Source organism: Cupressus sempervirens, chromosome 1 (assembly GCF_028749045.1).
Source record: "Cupressus sempervirens isolate cs-2001-9-10 chromosome 1, ASM2874904v1, whole genome shotgun sequence".
NCBI classification, from domain to species: domain Eukaryota; kingdom Viridiplantae; phylum Streptophyta; class Pinopsida; order Cupressales; family Cupressaceae; genus Cupressus; species Cupressus sempervirens.
In genome coordinates this window covers 394,270,295-394,295,694 of record NC_143118.1, presented here as the reverse complement: position 1 = coordinate 394,295,694, position 25,400 = coordinate 394,270,295, and positions in this window count along the sequence as shown.

Genomic DNA, 25,400 nt, shown 5'->3' with positions numbered 1-25,400 from the left:
ACTGAAAGAGTCAACTCATTGAGGTGACTGGGTGGGAGTGACTTGGTGAGCTCACTTGGAGAGTTGACCAGGGGATGGGCTTGGTGAGCAAACTTAAAGAGTTGACTTGGTGAGCACACTTGAATTGTCGGCTTGGTGAGCGAACTTGGGGACTTGGTGGGACATGTGTGTGAGGCAACTTGGTGAGAAAATTTAAGTATTGACCTTGATGAGGTGCTTTGGTGGGGTGACTTGATGAACGAACTCTGAGTCAACTTGGCGAGTGCACTTGAATAGTCAACTTGGCGAGCGTACTTCAATTGTCAGCTTGGCAAGTTGACTTGGCGAGTTGACATGGCAAGCTAACTTGGTGAGCAAGCTCGATGAGTAGACCTAAAGACTGACCTCGATGAGGCACTTTGGTGGGGTGACTTGATGACCGAACTCAAAGAGTCAACTTGGTGAGCATACTTGCACTAGTACATTTGGGTTCAATTTTTGACCTTTATTGGTCAAATTTTCGACCCAATTTTTGCCCAAATTCGACCAACCCATTGGTGAAAATTTTTTGCTTGAAATTTTGACCAACTCACTGGTACATGATTTTTCTCAATCATATAACTAATTATATATTCTTCATATTAGTTATTGTCGATGTTTTTCAGGCATTCTATAAAATAGTTCACATGTCTTGCGTATGATACGACATTTTGCATGCATCCTGCACTCTCTCTCATCCGGCTAATGATGGATTACGCAAAGTGATCTAAAACCATGATGCTAAAAAACACACAATCAAATCCAAAATGAACTTGCACTATAAATGGATTGTGGAAATATGATATTGGTAAAATTGCACGCATGTCTACCAGGACAATCACAACTTAAACATATATTTGTCCTGGTAGACATGCATGCAAAATTAACAATATCAGATTTCCATAATCCATTTGTAGTGAAAGTTTATTTTGGATTTGATTGTGTGTGTTTTTTAGAATCATGGTTTCAGATCACTCTATGTAATCCATCATCAGCTGGATGAGAGAGTGTAGGATGCATGTAAAATGTCGTATCATAGGCAAGACATGTGAACTGTTTTATAGAATTCCTAAAAAAAATTTACACCTTCTTGTTGGTGGAAATTTCCACCTTCATTGGTCAAAATTTCCACCAACGCTTGGGTTTTTTTGACCTTTGTTGGTGGAAATTTCCACTAACGCTTAAATTTGTTTCTACCTTTGTTGTTGGAAATTTCCACCAACACCTAAATTTTTTTCTACCTTTGTTGGTCGAAATTTCCACCTTCATTGGTCGAAATTTCCACCAACACCTAAATTTTTTCTACCTTTTTTGGTCAAAATTTCCACCAACACCTAAATTTTTTTCTACCTTTGTTGGTCAAAATTTCCACCAATGTGTAATTTTTTTTCTACCTTTGTTGGTTGAACTTTCAACCTTCATTGGTCGAAATTTTGACCAATTCTTGTATGACCTTAGACAATGGCTTTGGTGGGTTTTTGACCAATAGATTGGTCAAATTTTTGACCAACCAGTGAGTTGGTCAAAATTTTGACCAGAAAAATATTGACCAATGGGTTGGTCGATTTTGGTCAAATATTGCGTCAAAAATTCGACCAATAAAGGTCAAAAATTGAACCCAAATATACTAGTGTTACCCTAAGAAACCTAATAAAATGAATCATTACCTTGATCTTTTATTTTTCACTTGAATTTTGATTATAGATCACCTCTTTCCAATCTAATATCACCTCTCTATGATAGATATACTTTATCTCTTCTCTGCATTGCTCAATCTCCTCACTGCTTCTCAACACTTAACTACACTAAATTCACCTTCACCTTCACATCCAAACTAATAACTCACATCTTTTTACAAATTAGGTCTAAAACCTCCTTAAATAGATGTTTGGTGAAGCTTCTAGATCATGATCGATGATCTAGATTCATCATTTTAGTTGCTTAGTCCTTCTAATTTTTTGATTGGTTAATCACCTCTCATAGGGATTAATGATCCTTAGTTATATGCATAATCAATTCCTTGATTATCTCCTCGATCATAAAAACACACTTCCAACTCGACAAAAATAGCTTACCTCAATGTTTGTTCCATTCTAAAAGGTATACAAAATTATGTTACTTGGTACATATAGTATATTGACACTCGACACAAACTAATTCTTCTTGTTGTCTTTTGGCCTTCACTATTTGGCTTAGCTTTCACTGAACTATTTGGCCTCTATAACATTTGTCTTATGTTTCTTCTAAATAACTTGGCAATCACTAGAGTACTTAGCAATACTTGGATTGCTCAACAGTAACTACTACTTGTCAATAATTGATATATACATCTCCCTCTTTATATAGGATTGCTTGGCCTATATAGAATCACTTGGCACACTATTGATCGAATAACTCTGCCTAGTAAATGATTAAGTGATTTGAATTAAGTGAAAATACTAGATTTCATTTAGCATCAACACTACTACCCCCAAGGTAACAAACAAATTGAGGCCTCCAGCAAGACCATTTCAAAGATTCTACATAGAATAGTTACTAAGTCTAGAAGAGACTATCATCTCCAGCTCAACCGTACTTTATGGGATTACAAAAAAAGTACAACAACACCAATAGGAGCTTACTCTATTTTCCCTAGTCTATGGGGATGAGGAAGTATTAGCCATTAAGGTAGGAATACCTTCACTCAAAGTCTCCTTAAAAGGGCTTGTAATAGACGAGAATTTTTTCATATCTCGAGTCTAAGAACTTGAACTACTGAATGAACATAGACATGACACATTTGATTACCTAAAAGTATATTAGAAGAGGATGTATAAAGGATAATATAAGAAGGTAGGATACAAATTATTCATGGTTGGTGATCTAATACTACTAGAGAACCCTAAAAATCAACAAAATGTGCTCAAAAGGTTGAGTTTGAAATTAGTTAGGTCCCTATATCATCATGGATTTATTTTACTCAAGAGCCTACCAACTCCCAACACCAGAGGGAGAATAACTCCTGAAAGCCATCAACACCATCCACTTGAATATATTATATGCTGACACTCTTTATCTAGGGTTCGTGTACAATAAATATCATTCTAAGAAAATACCAAAAAGTCAGAAAAAGTCCTGAAAAATTATCATCATAGTGAAATTTTAGAAAATAAGTGCTTTGATGAATCTAAAAAATATTTTAAAATCTCAATATTATATATATATATATATATATATATATCAAAAAAATTGATTTTTTTTTAAAGCAAAAAATTGAAAAATAAGAAAAGTGCCTTGGCAAAAACTTGGTAAGCAGGCATCCTGGTAGCAAAAATAACATTCTTTCAAAGTGGTGAAAACCTAGTGAACAAGTGTCACTTGTAAAATATGCACTTAATCTATCAATTGTAGCCTTGACCATGACCCAATTAAATATCACAACATTTCTATGGTCTGGAATTAGTCTTTGTCTAAGTCTTACTATGGGGAAATTTTGTATCACATCTATCTCAAGACAAAACAAGTGTTTCTCAACACCATCACAATAAATGTTTCTCAATGCTACCTTGGAACATCAATGGTTATTAACACTTATCAAATAAATTATACAAGGTAAAGTATATAGATATCACTCAAGTGTCTCTCTCGATATTGCCTATCTACCCATTCTCACAAGCACACATCTCCAAAATGCATATGTAGATTTCAACACAAGGCTTAAAATAAAATGATTGAGCTATGTCTGATCACACCTCCTTCACAAGAGGATAGATCATGAATCTTCTTTTTTTATTATCTATTATTATTGATTTTTAGTTATGTTCCATCCTTAGTCTCTCTAAGATGTCACTCAAATAGAAGACTGGGGCCATGGGGAATGATATTCTGTTTGACTTCTACTTGTGGGTATGGTTTCAATGATCCTAGATGTTTGATGAAATAAGTGCCTATGCTAAGAGATTATATTGTGATTGGGATGCTTCATATACACCTAGTTCATTTGGACATTTAAGTGATTTTGGAGCTATCTCCTTAATTTCTATCAATGTGTTTGTTAATGCAAGACTGCACTCATGGTTATCTGAGTGCTACATGCCTTGATGTTGGTGTAATCTTACAATAACAATTAGAAACTTAACCAACACCATCTCAGTGTCTATGCCTCAATGCATATAATAGTTTCCTACATCTTATCTGATGCAAATTATATTCATACCCTCATAGTTATAGTGGCACCTGTGTTGATTGTATGATCTCACAATGTCCCAATATAAAGCTTGATGATGATACTAAAAAATAATGAGACAAGCATTGGAATCTTAATCTACATTTCATCTTAGGTTCACATTATATTTTTTGCATCTAGATGAGCTAAGCTACACCTAAATATTCACATAATCAAAGAAGCACGATTTCATTCATCTCTCAACAATCAACTATGTGAATCATCTTTCCTTGCCTCTAATCAAATCTTTTATTGAATCTTCAAGATCAATCTCCTTCATCCTGAAAGATAAAAGGGGTTAATTATCTAAATCATCATCTCATCATCTAATCATCCAAGGGTTAATTCAATGTCCTAGACCCTTTTTAAGGATCAAATTTGAAATTTGACATCATTTAATGACCAATCAACTTTTCTAGCATAATATAATTAACTACCCTTCTAAATCACACGTAATAAATCAAAATAAATAAAATATCTTCCAATTCTTCCAATTTGACCAAATATAATTTCTAAAAGCTTTGTTTAGTCCTATTTAAATTGGGGTGAATTGTCATCACTAGGTGGTCAAACTTGGTCAAAATACTCTCCAAATCTTTTAGAATTGATTCTCTATCACTTTTGACCCAATCTGATCAACCAATGATCAAATATACATCATTAATTCATCTTATTGACCTCATTTCAATTTCAATCTTGAAGGGGTAGGAATATTCTATCATCAAGTTCTTGAAATCGTAAGTAAATTAATGCTTCAATGCTAGGGGCATCTTAGCTTCATCAAGTTGAGATTATTTGATCTCTTACACAAATGATTTCATCACTTCACATTAAATTTCTTGGGGAAGGTATTTAAAGTAGGGCCATATCACTCTCATTGCATCACATCAGTATCATAGTATCTAAGCAATCAAAACTAGTGCCAATGTTCAATTTCATTGCTTCACATTAAGTTATGTATTCAAGCTTCTCCTCATCGATTCTAGTGCAATTAAGATCATAATCAATTTTTTTCATATCAATCTCTCTAACCTTCATTTGATCAAGTTCAAAGTTAGTATAATTCAAATCAAGCTCAACGCTCTTTGTTCAATCAAGTTTGAAGTTAGTTCCTCTAAGGATAGTTCATTCTTCAAAATATTTGTTTGACATCAACACATTCTTTGACTCGAAATGTTTCCCGCACAATGAATCAAATAGGGGAAAATGTAATCATATAATTTTGGTCTAGTAAACTATGTGCCCCTATTCTAAAATCATTAAATTAAATCAATACTAGACCATATTATGCATAAAAATCAACTTTACATAATTAAATCTTCAAATCAAATCATATCATAAGTTTTGACCACCTATATTCATATAATTTCCTAACACATTTAATTAAAAGAAAATCTACCTTTTAATAAAATAAAAGACCCCACTTAAACTTGCACACATAAAACCATTTCTAAAATAAATAAAATTAATTGTGCTTAAATTGCAAATCATTTTGGAAATTTCCAACTTTCTAAAACCAAATTAAAAGAAATAAATAAAATGAAAGTGCACATCATTTTGGAAGTTTCTAAAAACAAGAGCACACAGTTCAAATGAGGAAATATCTCCACCATTTCTCAACTTTGCATCTTGATCATTCATTTGATTTTCTAAAAACTATAAAATGAGGCTTCTACCTTAGTTCAAAGGATCTTAATTTTGACATACTATCATGTGTTTGTTTTGAATTTATAGCATCTTAGCATTCTATCTTTGTTCAATATCTTTAGAATATTACATTTACATGCGAGTTTAATCTCACATAGATTAATTAATGATTAAAAATCAATGACTCTTCATAGTTTAATCTCTAATTTTATCTTAGTTTGCATATGCATATTGAATTTCTTGAAAATATATTTCATTATTCCTCCTTGAATCTTCCATTCCATAAAACACCTTATGAGCCTCATTGTTGGTTTCTAAGAGAATGATATAGCATAGAGTTCACATGTTATGGATAGGAAGCTATAAGCCAATTTCTAGGTTTTCATTAATCTACTTAGATGCATCCTAGATTCAATGGTTTATAGAAGTGTTAGTATTTTATTTAATAATACATTTTTTTGATATAATGTTTACTAGGAAAATATTCATCAAGGGAATAGCCTTATCTAGATTAGGATGGATAGGTTCATTCTCTCTTATAATTGGAATAACTAGGTCGATTTCTTTCTATAAGCCACCCTTAAAATTGGGTCAAACTATAATACTTTGGTTGTGACTTGGAATGATGGTAGGAGACTCTATGCCTCATTTAGGCATGAAAAGGTGTGGTTGTTCCATCCTAACTTAAAAGGGTTGGTCAAAAGGTGGTGGGGGTTGGCATTTAACAACTCATCTATAATAATAATTTGTAGAAAAATGTAGTTAATTAAGGATAAAGTAAAATATCAGAACAAAATCTCCTTTGGGAATGTTTTTGAAAGGAAAAAATTGCTTACATATCAACTAGGCTACATTTAGGAGTGCATGGAGAAGGGATGTCAAAATTTAGGTGTATTCCAAAATGAAAGAACCCTATAAAGAGACATGTGGGCTACTCTATGTAGGCAAGAAGAAGTTCTACGGAAACAAAATTGTTGTGTTCAATGGGTTCTAGAAGGGGAATGAAATACACATTTATTCTATCAATCTACTCTTAAACATTAGGGCATGAACACAATCCACTCTATTAGTCTCAAGGATGGCTCCATAGTAGAAGAGGAGGAAGATTTTTTAGAGCTAATATGATTTTTTTTTTTAACCAAAACCCAGGTGGACATAATGATTTCATAGACCCAGATGGTCTCTTGGATTTTATTACAAACTTAGTTACCAATGAAGATAATAAAGCCATGTCCAACAAGGTGAACTTCCTAGAAGTCAAAAATATTATTTTCTCTTTTGAAGGTTTTAAGTCCCCAAACCTAAATGTGTCCCCCCCACCTTCTTCCAAGTTTTCTAGAATATTGTGGGAGTGGAATATCTTTAATGTTGTGAGTTATTGTTTTAGAAAAGACATGGTGACATTGAGGCTGAACTATACTGACATTTCCCTAATCTCTAAAATCAATGACCCTAAATCCATGCTAGATTTTCATATGATTAACCTCTGCAATACCATGTATAAAATAGTCTATAAGGTTATGGTTAATAAGCTAAAAGGGGTCCTGGACACACTTATTTCTATGAATAAAAAAAAATTGTGAGAGGGAAGAATATTTTGGATTCCATTACATTAATCCATAAAATTGTCCATTTTGTGGACTCCAATAAAAAAGTTGGAATGATGCTAAAATTGGATATCTCTAAAGTTTATTACCATGTGGAATGGTGATTCCTGAAGAAGTTTTGGTAAAATGTAGTTTCAAGGGAAAATTTATAAAAGTGACCCTAAATCCATGTTGGATTTTCATCTAATTATCCTCTATAATGATTAGTATAAAATAATCTCTAAGGATATGGTTAATAGGCTAAAAGGGGTCCTAGACAAGCTTAGTTTTAAGAATAAAAAAGGTTTTGTGAGAGTGAGGAATATTTTGGATGCTATTATATTAACCTATAAAATTGTCCATTCTATAGACTCAACAAAAAAGATGGAATGATGTTTAAAGTAGATATCTCTAAAGCTTATCATCGTGTGGAGTGGCAATTCCTAGAAGAAGTTTTGGTAAAATATGATTTCAAGGGGAAATTTCTAAAACTTATCCTTGGTTGTGTTACTAATACTAAGTTTATTGTTCTAGTAGATTGTTCCTCTACTGGTTTCATTTCCTCTGGGAAAGTCATGTACCAAGGAGACCCTATGTATCCCTAACTTTTTATTTTTATAGATAAAGTGTTTGGAAGGAACATAAAAAAACTTAGGGAGAATTAGTCCTACAGGGGAATGAAAGTTGCTTTATTTGTCCTCTCGTCCACCCACCAATAATTTGTGGATGATAATATCAAGCTTATGTTTACGAGGGCAAGTGTTAGAAAATAATTCTACATAACTATACCTCTATCAATGGTCAAAATATTAACTATAACAAAAGTAAGATATATTTTCTTAATACTACTAAACTAGTTCAGAATAAAATTCCAAGAATCATGAATTGCAATATTTGTTCCCTTCTAGACACATACCTAGGATTACTATTATTGACCAAGTTTTCACATTCTACATATTGAAATCATCTTATTAAATAGTTTTAGAAAAGAAATGTATGGGTGGAAAGCTAAACTCCTAGTTTAGGAGGTGAAATCCAATTATTGAAGTCTTTCCTATTGTTAGTCTCACTATTATTAGTCACCTTTTAATTTCTTCATAACTCATAGTTTGGAACCACTCACCTAATTCATGATCTTACAATACCCTTTAGATTAGTCACTCCTCATTTTTGGTTATTGTTGAACCTTCCCTTTGATTCGGTCTTTTCCTTTCATATTGAACCTTTGGTACTTTGAGTTATCTTTTAAAAGGCCTTAAACCTTCAAACCTCTTTGAACTATTTGAACCACTTTAAATTGGGTTCAAAATGGTTCAAATGGATTCAAGTGGTACAAGAATGTTTCAAATTGTTGATGGTGGTGGACACCGTAATCTAAGTTGAATTCTCAAGTATGACATTATCATGAGATGAAGTGGTCAAAAGCTCAGGGCAATGTGTGACAGAGTACAATGACATGGTAAAATCTCATAAAAAAATATGACATTTTAGATGATGATAGCCTTTAAGGGTAAAAATTAATTTGAGAGGTAATGGATAATTAATGCATTTCAGGTGGTTCAAGTCATAAAAAGGGCTTCTCACATCTAGGTTAAAAGAAATAATGTTAGGAAGCAATTAAATGAATGGACAAGTATTTATTTCACCAAACATATGTGTTGTAAATTTGGCTAGGAGGATATGTAACAATGACATAGGGTTTTCATTTATGGCAACATAAACCTGCTATGAAAAAGGAAAAAGATAATACTAAGTTTTGAATACTTGGATTTAGAAAATTGTTCTAAGTATTACTCAGGGAAATAGTGAACAATCAGAGTATTTTATTTAGCACAATTTACTAGAAGTATTTGAGCTTATGCACAATTAAGGAAAGGAATTACATAATGTAATGAGAATGTGTTTAAGAGAACTTAAGAATATTTGATGTACAACATCAAAATTTTGGTACCTTCCTTCCTTCATCAAGCTTTTTGATTTTTAATGAGTGTCGTGCACTCTCCAAATTTTTGCTTCAAGTTTGTGAACTCTTTCTTCCAATTATCCTTGACTACTCCTAATATGTTTATCAATGCACATAATCCATAGGATGATAATCCAATTACATTAAGATTAGAATAAAAAAATCTAGTAAAGGAGCCTTTTGTGTTTGTACACTCCTTAAGTTACCTTTGTACATGATCAATTTTCAACGTAAGGTGTTCCCTTAATAGTGAAAATTTCTTTATGGTCCTTTCCTTTCTTAACTGGTTAAACTTCTACAATAGATGGTATATAACTAATAGGTTTTACAAGGGTAGGTGTTGCTGGAGGTGGACTAATAGGTGTAATAGATAAAGGTTTCGCTAGCAATATATTACTTTGACCTACTACTTTCATTTCAACTGCTATTTGTTTAGGCTTAGTGCACTCTTCCTTAGACATCCATGTGTCCTTCATCATTTTTGTTACCACATGCTCAACTTTTTTCTTAGCTACTTTGGATATCTCTAATTGATGTGCTTCATCTATCCTTTCTTATGATGTGCCTCATCTCTCACTATCATCATCCATATCTTCCTTCAATAATTCCTCAACGTATTCATTATTTTCCACTTCTGTAACCTCATAACCCAAGGGGTCAACAAACATAACTCTTATGTCAACTGCTTCCATACATGTTTTATCAATTTCCATCATAAAATATATTATTTCTTTATACTTTTCAATAATTTTTCTACGAATTCTCATTCTTTTCTACAAATTCTCATTATGTTCTTCATCTCAAACTAGAAATTTTGTATTAGATTATTTATGTTCATAATCATATAGTCCTCAAAAAATTTTCTATAATAATAACTGACCAATTCTATTATACACATGTCTAATTTCCATTATGATTGTGGCATGTTTGGGAATCTTTTCATGACATGAAAGAATAGGTATGTGACTAGAGACCCAAATCTAAAAGTTCTATATTTATTCTTCTTAATTCTCTCAAGATTTTTTGCAAGTTGTTGTCTTATAATCTCACACAAATTAACTTCAGTTGTATCAATACACATATTATATGCAACATTTATGAAGCCTACAGAGACTTCATCTTCTCTAGAGTTAGAATTCATCTTGTATGATAATATTTTTCTGATAAATCTTACATCATCTTGTTTTTATCAAACTCATCATCATGCCCTTACCATTCCACCTTGTGTTAGTATTAGCTTGCACTAATTTCTTCTTATTTTTCTCATTGATAGGAATTTTTCCCTTGTTGCATAAAATTTTCACTTCATAAATTAGGTCACATGTAATTTCAACTACTTGATCTCCTCACACAAATTTTTTGTCATGATTTCTAGTTAGGATAACTCTAGCCCATTCTTCATTATTAAATTCATGGTGAAGTATGTATTGCACAATCTTCAATTGCCCTAAATGGTTGAATTCATCTTTAAAGCTCATGTATTTTTTGTAAACCTTCTCAAATTCCTTGGAAATATCTTAATATCCCAGGGTTTCAAACTTACAATGGATGTATGAATGTACATATTCTACAATTCCTACTTTGTCCAGAATTTGTGAGAATGCCCCAACAGGGTCATCTCCCAAATGTGCAATTGATGTTATCTTTAAATTATACCTAGGTTTTTCCATAATTTTATGAAACAAAGAGTGATCCATCTTACAAATTTAAAATGACTTCACATTTTTTCTTTATCAATGTAGATAAATACCTTGAAATTGTAAAATTAGGACTTTTGCATAAACCTTGTTTAATTTGCTTCTCAAAAACTTCAAATTTCCTTTAAATTACTCTTCCATTTCCTCCATAAACTTCTCTTGACTCCCAATTCTCTAATGATGTCTCCAAATTCTATGATACCAATTGTTAGAAATAGGTAATACTTGGGGGTGGGGGGGGGGGGGGGGTGTGTTTGTGCGGTGTGGGTGGGGTAATGGTGACTCAATGTTCTACAAATGTTTTCCCAACTATGGATATTATTATTAATCTTTAAACTTGCATAAATGATAAAACTGAAAAGTGAATATAACCATAGAAAAATACAACTCATAACACCATTATTTGTTAACTAGAGAAACCTTAGCCAAGTGAAAACCCGGGTGGGGATAGTACCCACAAAATGATCAACTTATCAAAACATCTTGTGAAAGATATTGACCCTTTTAGGATTCTATTATATCTGTATAGTGTATATTTCCTTCTTAGAAGATTAGGCCTTGTTAGAAGCCCCGACCCTTTTAGGAGTTGGTATTACAACATAAGTAGCAAGCTGAGCCACCTGCTCAAACATGCATATACAATAGTACAATCTATATACAAAAAGGTACAGATACAAATGCCTTTCTAATGTGCTAATATCTATAATATCTAATTTTTCCTTTGTAGCTCTCTCCACAAAATTGATTATGCATTCATACTATACTATGCTATCATCAAGTTCACATCAAAATGCATCACACAAAGTCCAAATTACAACATTATAACATTACATTACAATACCACACTTATTACAAACAAAAACTGTCTTCCTTTATACCAAACTGCTTAACCAGTTGGTCTTCAATACCTTGCATGTTTCCCAAAACTTGAAATTACTTTTTATTAAGTGAGGCTTAACATCTAGGATGTTGTCTCAACCTTGTTAAGTCATTGTTTTGGTAAACCAAAATAATCTCTTAACCAAAATGTCTTTTCTCTATTATCTTCTCTATTATGCCTATATGACTTGTATCTAGAAAATTGTCCATAACTCTATCCGTACATCAAATATTATTAAGTTCTCTTAACCACATGCTCATTACATTATGTAATTCCTTTTCTTAATTGTGCATAAGCTCAAGTACTTCTAGTAAATTGTGCTAAATAAAATACTCTAACTGTTCACTATTTCCCTGAGTAATACTTAGACAATTTTCTAAATCCAAGTATTCAAAACTTAGTATTATCTTTTTCCTTTTTCATAGCAAGTTTATGTTGCCATAAATGAAAACCCTATGTCATCGCTACATATCCTCCTAACCAAATTTACAATACATATGTATGGTGAAATAAATACTTGTCTATTCATTTAGTGATGTGAACTTGATGTGAACTTGATGATAGCATAGTATAGTACAAATGCATAATCAGTTTTGTGGAGAAAGCTACAAAGGACAAATCAAATATTATAGATATTAGCACATCAAAAAGGCATTTGTATCTATATCTTTTTGTATATAGATTGTACTATTGTATATGCATGTTTGAGTAGGCAGTCAGCTTGCTACTTATGTTGTAATACCAACTCCTAAAAGGGTTGAGGCTTCTAACAAGGCCTAATCTTATAAGAAAGAAATATACAGTATACAAATATAATAGAATCCTAAAAGGGTCAATATCTTCACAAGATGTTTTGATAAGTTGATCATTTTGTGGGTACCAGCCCCACCCAGGTTTTCACTTGGCCAAGGTTTCCCTAGTTAACAAATAGTTGTTTTATGAGTTGTATTTTGTTATGGTTATATTTACTTTTCAGTTTGATCATTTATGCAAGTTTAAAGATTAATAATAATATCCATAGTTGGGAAAACATTTGTAGAACATTGATTCACCGCCGCCACCCCCCCCCCCCCCCCCCCCCCCAAAAGTATCACCTATTTCTAACAATTGGGATCATAGAATTTGAAGACATCATTAGAGAATTTGGAGTCAAGAGAAGTTTATGGAGGAAATGGAAGAGTGATTTAAAGGAAATTTGAAGTTTTTGAGAAGCAAATTAAACAAGGTTTATGCAAAATTCCTAATTTTACAATTTCAAGGTATTTATCTACATTGATAAAGAAAAAATGTGAAGTCATTTTAAATTTTTAAGATGGATCACTCTTTTTTTCATAAAATTATGGAAAAACCTAGGTATAATTTAAAGATAACATCAATTGCACATTTGGGATATGACCCTGCTAGGGCATTCTTGCAAATTCTAGACAAAGTAGGAATTGTAGAATATGTACATTCATACATCAATTATAAGTTTGAAACCCTAGGATATTAAGATATTTCCAAGGAATTTGAGAAGGTTTACAAACAATACATGAGCTTCAAAGATGAATTCAACCATTTAGGGCAATTGAAGATTGTGCAATACATACTTCACCATGAATTTAATAATGAAGAATGGGCTAGAGTTATCCTAACTAGAATTCATGACAACAAATTTTGGTGAGGAGATCAAGTAGTTGAAATTACATGTGACCTAATTAATGAAGTGATTGGTTTATGCAACAAGGGAAAAATTCCTATCAATGAGAAAAGTAAGAAGAAATTAGTGCAAGCTAACAATAACACAAAGTGGAATGGTAGAGGCATGATGATGAGTTTGATAAAACAAGACGATATAAGATTTATTAGAAAAATCTTATCATACAAGATGAATTCTAACTCTACAGAAGATGAAGTCTCTACAAGCTTCATAAATGTTGCATATAAGATGTGTATTGATAGAAATAAAGTCAATTTGTGTGAGATTATAAGACAACAACTTGCAGAAAATCTTGAGAGAATTAAGAAGAATAAATATAGAACTTTTAGATTTGGGTCTCTAATCACATACCTATTCTTTCATGTCATGAAAAGATTCCCAAACATGCCACAATCATAATTGAAATTAAACATGTGTATAATAGAATTGGTCAGTTATTATTATAGAAAAAAATTTGAGGACTATATTATTATGAACATAAATAATCTAACATGAAATTTCTAGTTTGAGATGAAGAACATAATGAGAATTTGTAGAAAAGAATGAGAATTCATAGAACAATTATTGAAAAGTATAAAGAAATAATATATTTTACGATGGGAATTGATAAAACATGTATGGAAGCAGTTGACATAAGAGTTATGTTTGTTGACCCCTTGGGTTATGAGGTTACAAAAGTGGAAAAATAATGAATATGCTAAGGAATTATTGAAGGAAGATATGGATGATGATAGTGAGAGATGAGGCACATCATAAGAAAGGATAGATAAAGCACATCAATTAGAGATATCCAAAGCAGCTAAGAAAAAAGTTGAGCATTTGGTAACGAAAATGTTGAAGGACACATGGATGACTAAGGAAGAGTACACTAAGCCTAAACAAATAGCAGTTGAAATGAAACTAGTAGGTCAAAGTAATATATTGCTAGTGAAACCTTTATCTATTGCACCTATTAGTCCACCTCCAGCAACACCTACCCTTGTAAAACCTATTAGTTCTATACCATCTATTATAGAAGTTCAACCAGTTAAGAAAGGAAAGGACAATAAAGAAATTTTCACTTTTAAGGAAACACCTTACATTGAAAATTGATCATGTACAAAGGTAGCTTAAGGAGTGTACAAACACAAAAGGCTCCTTTACTAGATTTTTTTATTCTAATCTTAATGTAATTGGATTATCATCCTATGGATTATGTGCATTGATAAACGTATCAAGAGTAGTCAAGGATAATTGGAAGAAAGAGTTCACAAACTTGAAGCAAAAATTTGGAGAGTGCATGACACTCATTAACAATCAAAAAGCTTGATGAAGGAAGGAAGGTGCCAAAATTTTGACGTGTATAAGTTTTACGCACCTTTTCCATTGATGTTAAAAGGGGAGAGTACTAAGGAAAATTGTAAACTATTATGTATACTTTATTTTAAGTAGTTATAAGTAGGATAAAATGTATTAAAAGAGGGATTAAATATGAGTATACGATGGTACACATTTTTGAAGATGATTCGCAAATTTTGAAATTTTCACAAGGTCACAATTTTAAAGAATCTTGTAACTTAGCCAATTTTCTCACATGTTTTCATTAATGCCAAAGGGGGATATTGAATGATATAGGGTTTTCATTTATGGTAACATATACCTTCTATGAAGAAGGAAAAACATAATACAAAGTTTTGGATACTTGGACTTAGAAAATTGTCTACGTATTATTCAAGAAAATGGTGAACAATCAAAGTATTTTCTTTCGTGTGGTTTACTAGAAGCGCTTGACCTTATGCACAATTAAGGGAAGGAAGTATGTAATGTAATTAAAACATGGTCAAGAGAACTTAAGAATATTCAACGTACGAATAGAGTTATGGATAATTTTCTAGATACTGGTTATAAAAGTAGAACAATGAAGATAACAAAGAAAAGGTATTTTGGTGTACGAATAATTTTGGTTTACCAAAATAATGAATTAAAAAGGATGATATGACATCTTATATGTTAACCCTCACTTAGCAAAAAATAATTCTAATTTTTGGGAAATGTGCAAGGTATTGAAGACCAATTGGTCAAGAAGTTTGGTATAAAGGAAGACACTTTTTGTTTGTAATAAGTGTGACATTGTAATGTAATGCTATAATGTTGTCATATACACTTTGTATGATCAATATTGATGCAAACTTGATGATACCATAGTACAGTATGGATGCATAATCATTTTTGTGGAGAGAGCTACAAAGGAAAAATTAGATATTATAGATATCAATGCACTCAAAAAGGTTTTTTCATCTATACCTTTTGTATACATGGTGTACTATTGTATATGCATTCTTGAGTAATGGGATCATCTTGCTAATTTTGTTGTAATACCAAATCATAATAGGGTTGAGGCTTCTAATAAGGTCTGGTTCTCTAAAAAGGATAGATTCACTATACAGATGTAATAGACTCCTAACAAGGTTAGTATCTTTCACAAGATACTTATGAATAGTGGATCATATTGTGGGTACCATCCCCACCAAGGTTTTACCTTGGATCGGGTTTTCCTAGTTAATAAATAATGGTGTTATGAGTTGTATTGTGTTATGGTTATACTTACTTTACAGTTTGATCATTTATGCAATTTTAAATATTGTTAATAATATCCATAGTTGGGCAAAAGTTTATGGATCACTGATTCACCCCCCTCCACCCTTCTCAATATTCTCTATTTCTAACAGTAAGATGTCAAATCTACTAAAATTTCATGGCATGCAAATCTTTCCTTTTTGTTGTCGAGATTTGCTATAAATTGCCTCTTTAGTTTAAAAGTTGCATCTCCAAGGTAACAACTTTCTAAATTTCAAAGGTGTTGACTAAAGAGTGAAGTACAGAGGTTTAAGGGAGTTTCCTTTGGACTTTTTTGACTAATTCAAGGTAATTTTTCTATATCTCTACTCTTTTTTTCTTATTGTTTCCTTTGTATAGAAGCCAGGTGTTTATTCTCTGTTAAAAAAGATATGAGGTCATCTTTGCATTCATTTGGTAGTGGTCATGATATGAAGTGTAATGGGCCCTTGATTATGTATCTAGACTAAAAATGAGTAGATGTAGAAGTTATCCTAAACAAGTTGTGGAATCGGGTAGATAAACCCTATTTTGGTGAAATTCTTGATAGTGGTTTATTGTCAGATGCAACCTTCTTGCTAGCCATTGTAAGCCCTTAACTAATTTTGGAATGCATAAGGAAATATGATATAAATTCCAAATGTAGTAGGGGAAATGATTTCAAATGATTTCTCTAGGTAAATTAGGAAACTATCATATCAATTTTCAAAATCCATAATGAGACCTTCTCAGATTATACTCCTACTTAATCCCTAGTTGTATTTAATGAAGCCTCTAAGAAGAATCGTAGTTTCATAGCTATGATTTGGATAGAGAAATTCTATAAGGGAGGTTTGTGACTACCTAGGAGTTTGAAAAAGGATCACATGAATCCCTATATACATGACTTGGTGGTGCTCTTTCCCAGGGTTAAGGAGTCTGTCAAAGCTTATCTTTTTTAAGATAGGTTGTATGGATATGTAGATATTATATTGGATGGAAAAAATACATGGAATAAGATGAATTGATTTCCAGATCACTAAGGGAACAACTAAAGCTTACTTAAATAATTAAGAAATACTTCTTCATGCCTTCATATCTAGTGTACTACCTAACCTACACACAACTTGAAAGAAATCCCACATGAACCTTGGACTAGTGACTTTATTATCTATGATTACTATCCCTTGTTACAAAATGATCATGTCCTTACTAATTATACAAGGGTAAATGATGTATTCATGGGAAAACTATATTTTGAGTTAGTTGGTATGTCAATGAGGATTTCCCCTGAAGCTCATTAACTGGTTGAACCTATGGTAGTGTATACATTCAATTCCCCAGGTTCACCTATATTAGAGTAGGAGGTTTTGATGATGAACCCACAAGGCTACCTAGGTACTTTGCAGATGGTTTTGTACTAGCAAAGGTATGTGGACACTTGGATTTTTTAGTAAATAGATACCTTCCTAAGGAATAATGGGAGACTATTTTCCATGTCAAACTGGGTAGACTCTCATGTGAATCAATGAAAGATGCAATCACTATTGGTTGTGATTTATGTAATTCTGATTTTAAGTTCTATGAGGGAAAGGAATGTTTTGATAATAAAGGATTCACAAGGACGAATTGGAAGGACATATATCATCTTCCGCTCACATTGAAGGTTTTTGGGAAGATTGCCTCAATGAGAGAGAATTTGATAAACGAGATCACTTGAGATTACCACTATCTCAAATTGTATTTTTCCAATTGAAGAGGAACATACACAGGTTACAGGAAGATGGTTCATAGGTCATTGAACCAAAGTATTTGAACCAAGAAGAAGTGAATTTTATTGTTGTAGATTGGACAAAGGATGAAGAGGTTGATATCACCCACAGGATCAAGCCTATTATTGAGCGCACAAGTTCTTGACTGAAGTAAAGGATAAAAGAGAAAGAAGCCAACATACAATTAAAGAACTAAATAAAATCTCATAACCTACCCCTTTAGCTAATAAAATTCCCTTAGATGATTATATAGGTGAGAAAGAAGGTTCAAGTGGGACAAACCGTAAATAAACTAGTAACCAGCTTGTACTTCACAAAACCTAGTCCCATACTAAAGTTAAGAAGCACACATGAATGACATCTTAGGACTTTTTCATAGTGGATTTGGATCAAGGTAAGGAACATGACGATGGATCCATGGACAATGAAATCTAGGTTCAAGGAATATGGATACCATTTCTCAAATGATTGACACCCTGGTCATCTCAGTTAAGGACACATCAATAAAAGAAACCTTCAAAGTGGTACCAAACTAGTATCTAATTAAATAACTAAAAAATATAGCTTGGTGCCAGTGTCTATTCTAATTAAGGATATTATGAGCAACTACACTTTCAAGACTCATAGAACTAAGAGAACCATAAATGCGACCAAATGTTCATTGACTCAAAAATAGGGGAGGTCACTATTGATATTGCTCAATATAAACCAAAAGGAGATTATGTTGACTTAAGTACTAGTGATTTTGAAATAACTAGAGTAGATTTAGGGCTGCTCAATAGAGAAACCAAAGAACATTGTTTGGAACTTAAACATATTATCAAAGCACTTGTTGAGTACATAGATTCTTTTGGTGGTTTTGGAGCATTACCCCTAGCATAGGCACCACATGCTTTTGACACAAATTCTCCTAATAGAAAAAAATTATTGAAATAATTGTACATAGGGAAAATCATCATTGTTATGATGGATAACTAGGTTGATGAGATAATTAAAGATGGGGTAAAGTTCATTTAGGAATCCATCATGGTCTTTAATTATGCAGAGGCCTTGCTGGGAGAAGATCGAACCCAAATACCACTCTAAGAGGAAAATAAAGCAAAATGGAAGGAAATAGTTACTCAAATTTCCAATATAGAACAATATGGAGTCACTAAGTTCCTAGCCAAGAACCCCATGAAGATAATGGATGCAAGAATGCTCTATGTCCTAAAGAAAAAACATGGGATGGAAATGTTCCATGTATGGATCTACGATAGCTCATGCTCAGGTTATAAAAAATGAAATAAAAAATATGTATGACAATCTGATTAAAGATATGAAATTATTAATCTAGTTAGTCTTCCACATTATGAAAAGGTAATCTAGACTATGAGATAGTGGTAAAAGCCTTTGAAGACACCATGAAACTAATCAAAGTAGAGGTAAACCTAACCATGATAAATTTTACAAAGGGCACACATATTGAGTCTATGTTGAGTCTATGTACAACTCAACTTTCCAATTATGTGGACTAGATCCCAAAGATGAGATGGGATAGGGACACCTAGAAAATGAGAATATTGAGCTTGAAGCACCCAAACACATACATGGCATTCAAGAATTGGTTAATGCATACCAGAGTTGGAAGCTGACATGTGGAGCCAATAGAGAGGATGAGAAAAGTAAAGAAGAAAGGGGTGATTCACATGTTTAATTTAGCTCTATTTTATGCTTCTTGACATATTTGAACTATGAGGACAATTGTCCTTCATACATTGTTAGTTTTAAATATTTTCTTAACTATCCCAGGAAGTTGAGTTTGCGGGGAGACCTACTGACGATCTAAAACTATATATAAGGAGAACTAAAAGTAGTTATGGTTAGAAGTATATTTGAGGAAAAATAATATATGGGTTTTTAGTTAGAAATTTTAATTTCTATTTACTTGGACAAGTTGAACCTAATACAATCTACATGCTATGAATTAAATTATCTTAAACTTTTGAACTTTGATAATAATAGAATATAGTGTTGTGATCTTAACCTTTTGTGTTCATATCGATGAATAGGATATTTCTTTTGAGAATATTCACCTTCATTTATTGAACTATCTCATTGTTGTGAATATGTTTATGGTTGAAGTTCAACTAACATCTTTTAGTGGCACATTTTAATGATTTTCATGAGAATCTGAAAAACTTTGTTCTTTCTCTAAGTTCTTATGATTGGATTGAGATTAAATTTATTGAAGTCACTTATCTAAGAATAAGTTAGGTTGCCTTTATAATTTTAGGTTAAAAGTATACATGTTTATTTAGAACAGGGATTCATTATAAATCCAACAAAGGATTTGTACCTTATGCAATTTAGAGAGAAGTAATAAAAATATGTGTACCCAACTATTGTGAACTTATATTATCTTCAAAAGGGTGATAAGGTCAATTGAATAGAATATTTAAAAGAAGACAAATACCTATAAAGTATTCCAATTTTTTTCTAGTACCTCTTCTATATCCCAACTTTGATAAGAAATTCCATTGAAAAAATCTAGAGATATTTTTTTGGTCAGGATATGAGAAATGCATAGGTTAGTTGGGAAAAGGTTTGCATGCCTAAATATATGGGTAGCCTTAGGTTTAGGAGTGTTAAAAATATGAACAAATATCTTATATCTAAAGTTGGATGGAATATTATGGTAAGTGATTAAGATTGGATTTCTATCCTAAAATCCAAGTATATGAATAATCGTAATGTTGATTTTTTCCTCTTCTCTCAAGACTTAATAAGGTTCTCTTGTAATGCCCTCCTCAGAGATCTTTGGAACAAGGATAAAATACAAGCCAAGATTTAAAAAAAATTGAACAAGTATAAGTGCACATGACAACATCATACACATATCACATGGATCGCAACAAAAGTCTTAACCACCATCCCGAAAACCAACGAATCTCCAAATGCCACTACCCGAACTGACATACACACAACATGAAACATAAAAGCAAAATGACAACTACACGAAGAATCTAAGATCTATTAGAGCATGGAAAATTAAGTAAACCCAAAGGGTACTAGAATCATCAAAAATTGATCCCCAAAAACCAATGGAGATGCCCCCTATTTTTTGTGTGAGGACCAATAGAAGATAGATTCTCATGTGAGGATGTGCAACATGCCACATGAGAACATGCCTTCTACACAAGGATGTGCACAAAATAACATGAGAATGTACTTGGACAAACAGCCAAGACAACCAAAACTGGTGTCGAGTTTCACACAAGAAAATGCCAAAGGCCATGCGAGGAAACCCAACACACCATGCGAGATCTTGCATTCTCACACGAAAAAGTACAATTTCACATGAGATTCCAAGGTAGAAAGCTAGAAAACAAAAAGGTAGAAAGCTAAGAAATAAAGTTCCTCCATATCGGGGAGTATCAAATCCACATCTTGAGGAAAGGACACTCAAACAATAACTAAAAGACAGAAACTCAGAATCTGAACCTAATGAGTAAACATAGCAGTGAAGGGAAAGTACAAAAGGTAACATCGCAATGAACTAAAAAAACATCACAATAAACAGAATAACATCGCAATGGACAGTACAACCAAACTAAGTATGTGATTCCTCCCAACTATAATAGCATCATAAGACCATTGTGGGCCCTAGCCATCCCCTGCGCGTAACATCCCTAGCTATTGATTAGATCACTAGTACTATCATATGAGGACATCACTAATAAAATGTGCTACAACATAATCATAAAGAAATTTAACATGCTAGAAGTAAAGCATAAGATACTCCTACAAAACAGATAACATCATCTATCACATGCTAATCATCATAATAAGGAAATGCGTCAACAACTAACATCATCTAAACATGATATAAAAACATTCTAATGAAAGCATAAATCACAAGAAAGCATACTTCGAAATCCAAAGTACCAAGTGAAAAAATCCAGCAATGGTCGCACTAGGATAATAGACTATCTATGTACATCGATCCCTAGTAGTGGTATAGGTAGCTATGCCTACCAACCATGTGGAACCCGTAGGCCCACTCCCACCATGTTGATCAAGATAATGATCCAACCACAAACACATAGAGCACAATGTCCATGGCTAATACACATGTCAGATAGTATGATAACTGAGACCAAGAACATAGACAATGCATAAACTACAAGTCTTGGTCATACACTCAATGGGCTACTCAATAGGGGCTGACATCATGGAGAGTCACTTGGCATTGACAAGCCCAAGCTGGCACTGGTAGCTCTCCACTTCCCAATGGAAGGAGCACATCCTGAATCCTTTTTATTATTTTTAAGTTTTATTACTACCCAATGTTTTATTTAGTAATCACTTGTTTACAAAGCTTCTACACACCAACCCTCAAGAAATAGGCACTGGGCTAGGGAAATAGAAGCCCCCTCCATATGCTACCCTACCCTACCCATGCTCATCCAACGATGAGTGCCTGTAGGCATGCAAACTCCCAACCCAACCCCAATGATCATAACTTTTGAAAGTACCACAGAAGATCGAGCCTCGCAAAGCACCCAAAAAATGTATGCACACATACTCATGTGTGGCACACCACCATCATGAAGATCATAACACAAGGACTAGATGAGAACACAAAGTAGAAAGTCACTCAACCAAAAATAGACTCGGGAGGATGGATGTGGCATGCATCCTAATGCAACATAAAAAAGCAATAAAGGTCCAATCAACATCTAAACAGATGATCCAAGTCCACGACCAAACTCATGCCAAGAAAACTTAAGAAAATAGGGCAACATGTAAAATGAGGTAAAACCCCCAAAAACTAGAAAACTTTGAAATTAAAACCCATTTGGTCTTTGGGCACAAAACCCCCAAAATTCTAATAATATTTGGGTTCGGACATTGTATGCAAAAATGACTAGCATTGTAATGCCCTGCTCGGAGATCGTTGGAACAAGGATGAAATATAGCAAGAATTTTTATTTTTTTTACTAAATGGTAACAACCTAGATAGATCAAAAGATTACAACAGAAGACTAACAAACATCCAACACCAACGGATCTCCAAAAGTCCCCATTGACTAAAACATAACCAATAAAACATAAGAGATCAACCGAGCTGAAAGACAAAAGTGGATTCCTAAAAATTGGTTAAGACTAAAATCCTGAAGCCTTGAAATTTGGCTAAGTTTGAATTTCTGAAGCCCTGAAATTTCCTAGAATCTTTATCTTAGCCCGTAGAGGTCTGGAACCTATCTCAAATGAATCGTCACATACATTAAAATATATCTTAAGTATATGAAATTAAATATACGTCAACTTATACTTAAATGATATATTTTAAACCCCTAGGAAATCTATTTTGAACTAGGAAGGTGTAAAACCTAAAAGGGTGTCCAAAAATGATTTCCAAACTTTTCTTTGACAACCCTAAATAGCCCCTATTTTTTGCGTGAAGGAAAAAAATAGTAAATTCTCATGCAAAGAAGTGCATAGTGCTACATGAAGAAGTGCATTTCCAACAACATAAACTGATGCCAACTTTCATGCAAAGAAGTGCCTTCTCATGTGAAGAAGTGCAAAGCTATGTGAAGAAACCCTACCGTGTCACTTAAAGATTTGCATTCTCGCACAAGAAAATGCAATCTTACGCGAGATCTTAAATCATCACGCAAACACAAAACACAATAGAAAGCTAAGGAAACTACGAAACAAAGTTCCTCCACACCGGGGAGTACCAGATCCACATTTCAAAGCAATAATGCTCATCATAAATAGAAAAACAAAAAGCTAGAACCTAACCATCTAATCAACATCAAAGGAAACAACAGAAAGAAACATCGCAGTATACTGAAAGCAACATTGCATTAAAACATAAATAACATTGCAAAGAGAAAAATAACCAAACTATGTACACGGTTCCTCCCAACCATAATAGCATCATCAGACCATTGTGGGCCCTAACCATCCCCCCATGCATAACATTCCCAAGCTACTGATCAGATTGACGGTACTATCATAACGAAAATGTCACTACTAAACATGCTACAAAAGCAAATGAAATCTAACATGCTAGTAAAAGAGCATAAGATAATCCTGTTGGTAGATGCATCATCTATCATATGCTAAACATCATAATAAGAAATGCGTCAAAACTAAGATTATCTAACATGATAAACAAACATGAAGGCATAAATCACAAGAAAGCGTACTTCGAAACTCAAAGTACCAAGAGAATACATCCAACAATAGTCACACTAGGATATAAGATCGTCATTGTACATCGGTCCCTAATAGTGGTGAAGGTAGCTATGCCTCCCAACCACATGATACCTGTAGGTCCACACCCACTGTGCTGATGGAGATAATGATCCAACCACAAACACATGCAAAACAACATCCATGGCTAACACACATGCCAAGCAGTATGATGACTAAACTTGAGACAAAGACAATGCATAAACTACAAGTCCTGGTTAGACATCTCAAAGGCTACTAAGTAGGGGTTGACATCATGGAGAGTCACTTGGAATCAAAAATCCTAAGCTTAGATCGTGTGAATTCATCATCCCTCAATGGAATGGCTCGGCACAAGCATTTTATTATCTTTGGTTTTATTACCACCCAATATTTTCTTTAGTTATCACTTAACTAAGAACTTCTTCAGTCAAATGGGAAATGGACACCAGACTGCATGATAGAAGCCCCCTCCATATGCTACCCTACCCTACCCATGCTCATCCAGAGTGCCCATAGGCATGCAAACTCCCAACCCAACCCCAATGATCACAACTTCTAGAAGTACCACAGAAGATCGGGCCCCACAGGTCACCCGACAGATGTACATGTGTGTGGCGCACCACCATCACGAAGATCATACACGAGGACAAGATGAGAACACAAATAGAAGTCAATCAATTGAAAACATAATTGAGATGATGGATGCTACATGCATCTTAATGCAACTAAAGTGCAAAAGTGGTGTGATGGATATCCAAACTAATCATCCAAATCCACAACTCACATTGTGCCAAGAAAACTCGAGAAAATAGGGCAGCACGCAAAACAAGGCAAAAACCTCAAATTTTGAAAAAAAAATTAAAACCCATTTGGCCTTTGGGTGCAAAAACCCCAAAAATCCAAAAATAATTGAAATCGGACACCGTATGCAAAAACGGCTAGCATAACGGCTCAAAAACCCAAACCCCCATTTCAAAAACAGTGAAAACGCTCATACCCAACCAACCAAGCAAAACCAGTAAACAGAAATAGAGGGGAACACTAGTTCTCAACCTCCTAACATACTACTACAAGAAATGGAAGCTAAAACGAAGCGAAAACAATAAAATGAGAAAACCCTACCTGATAG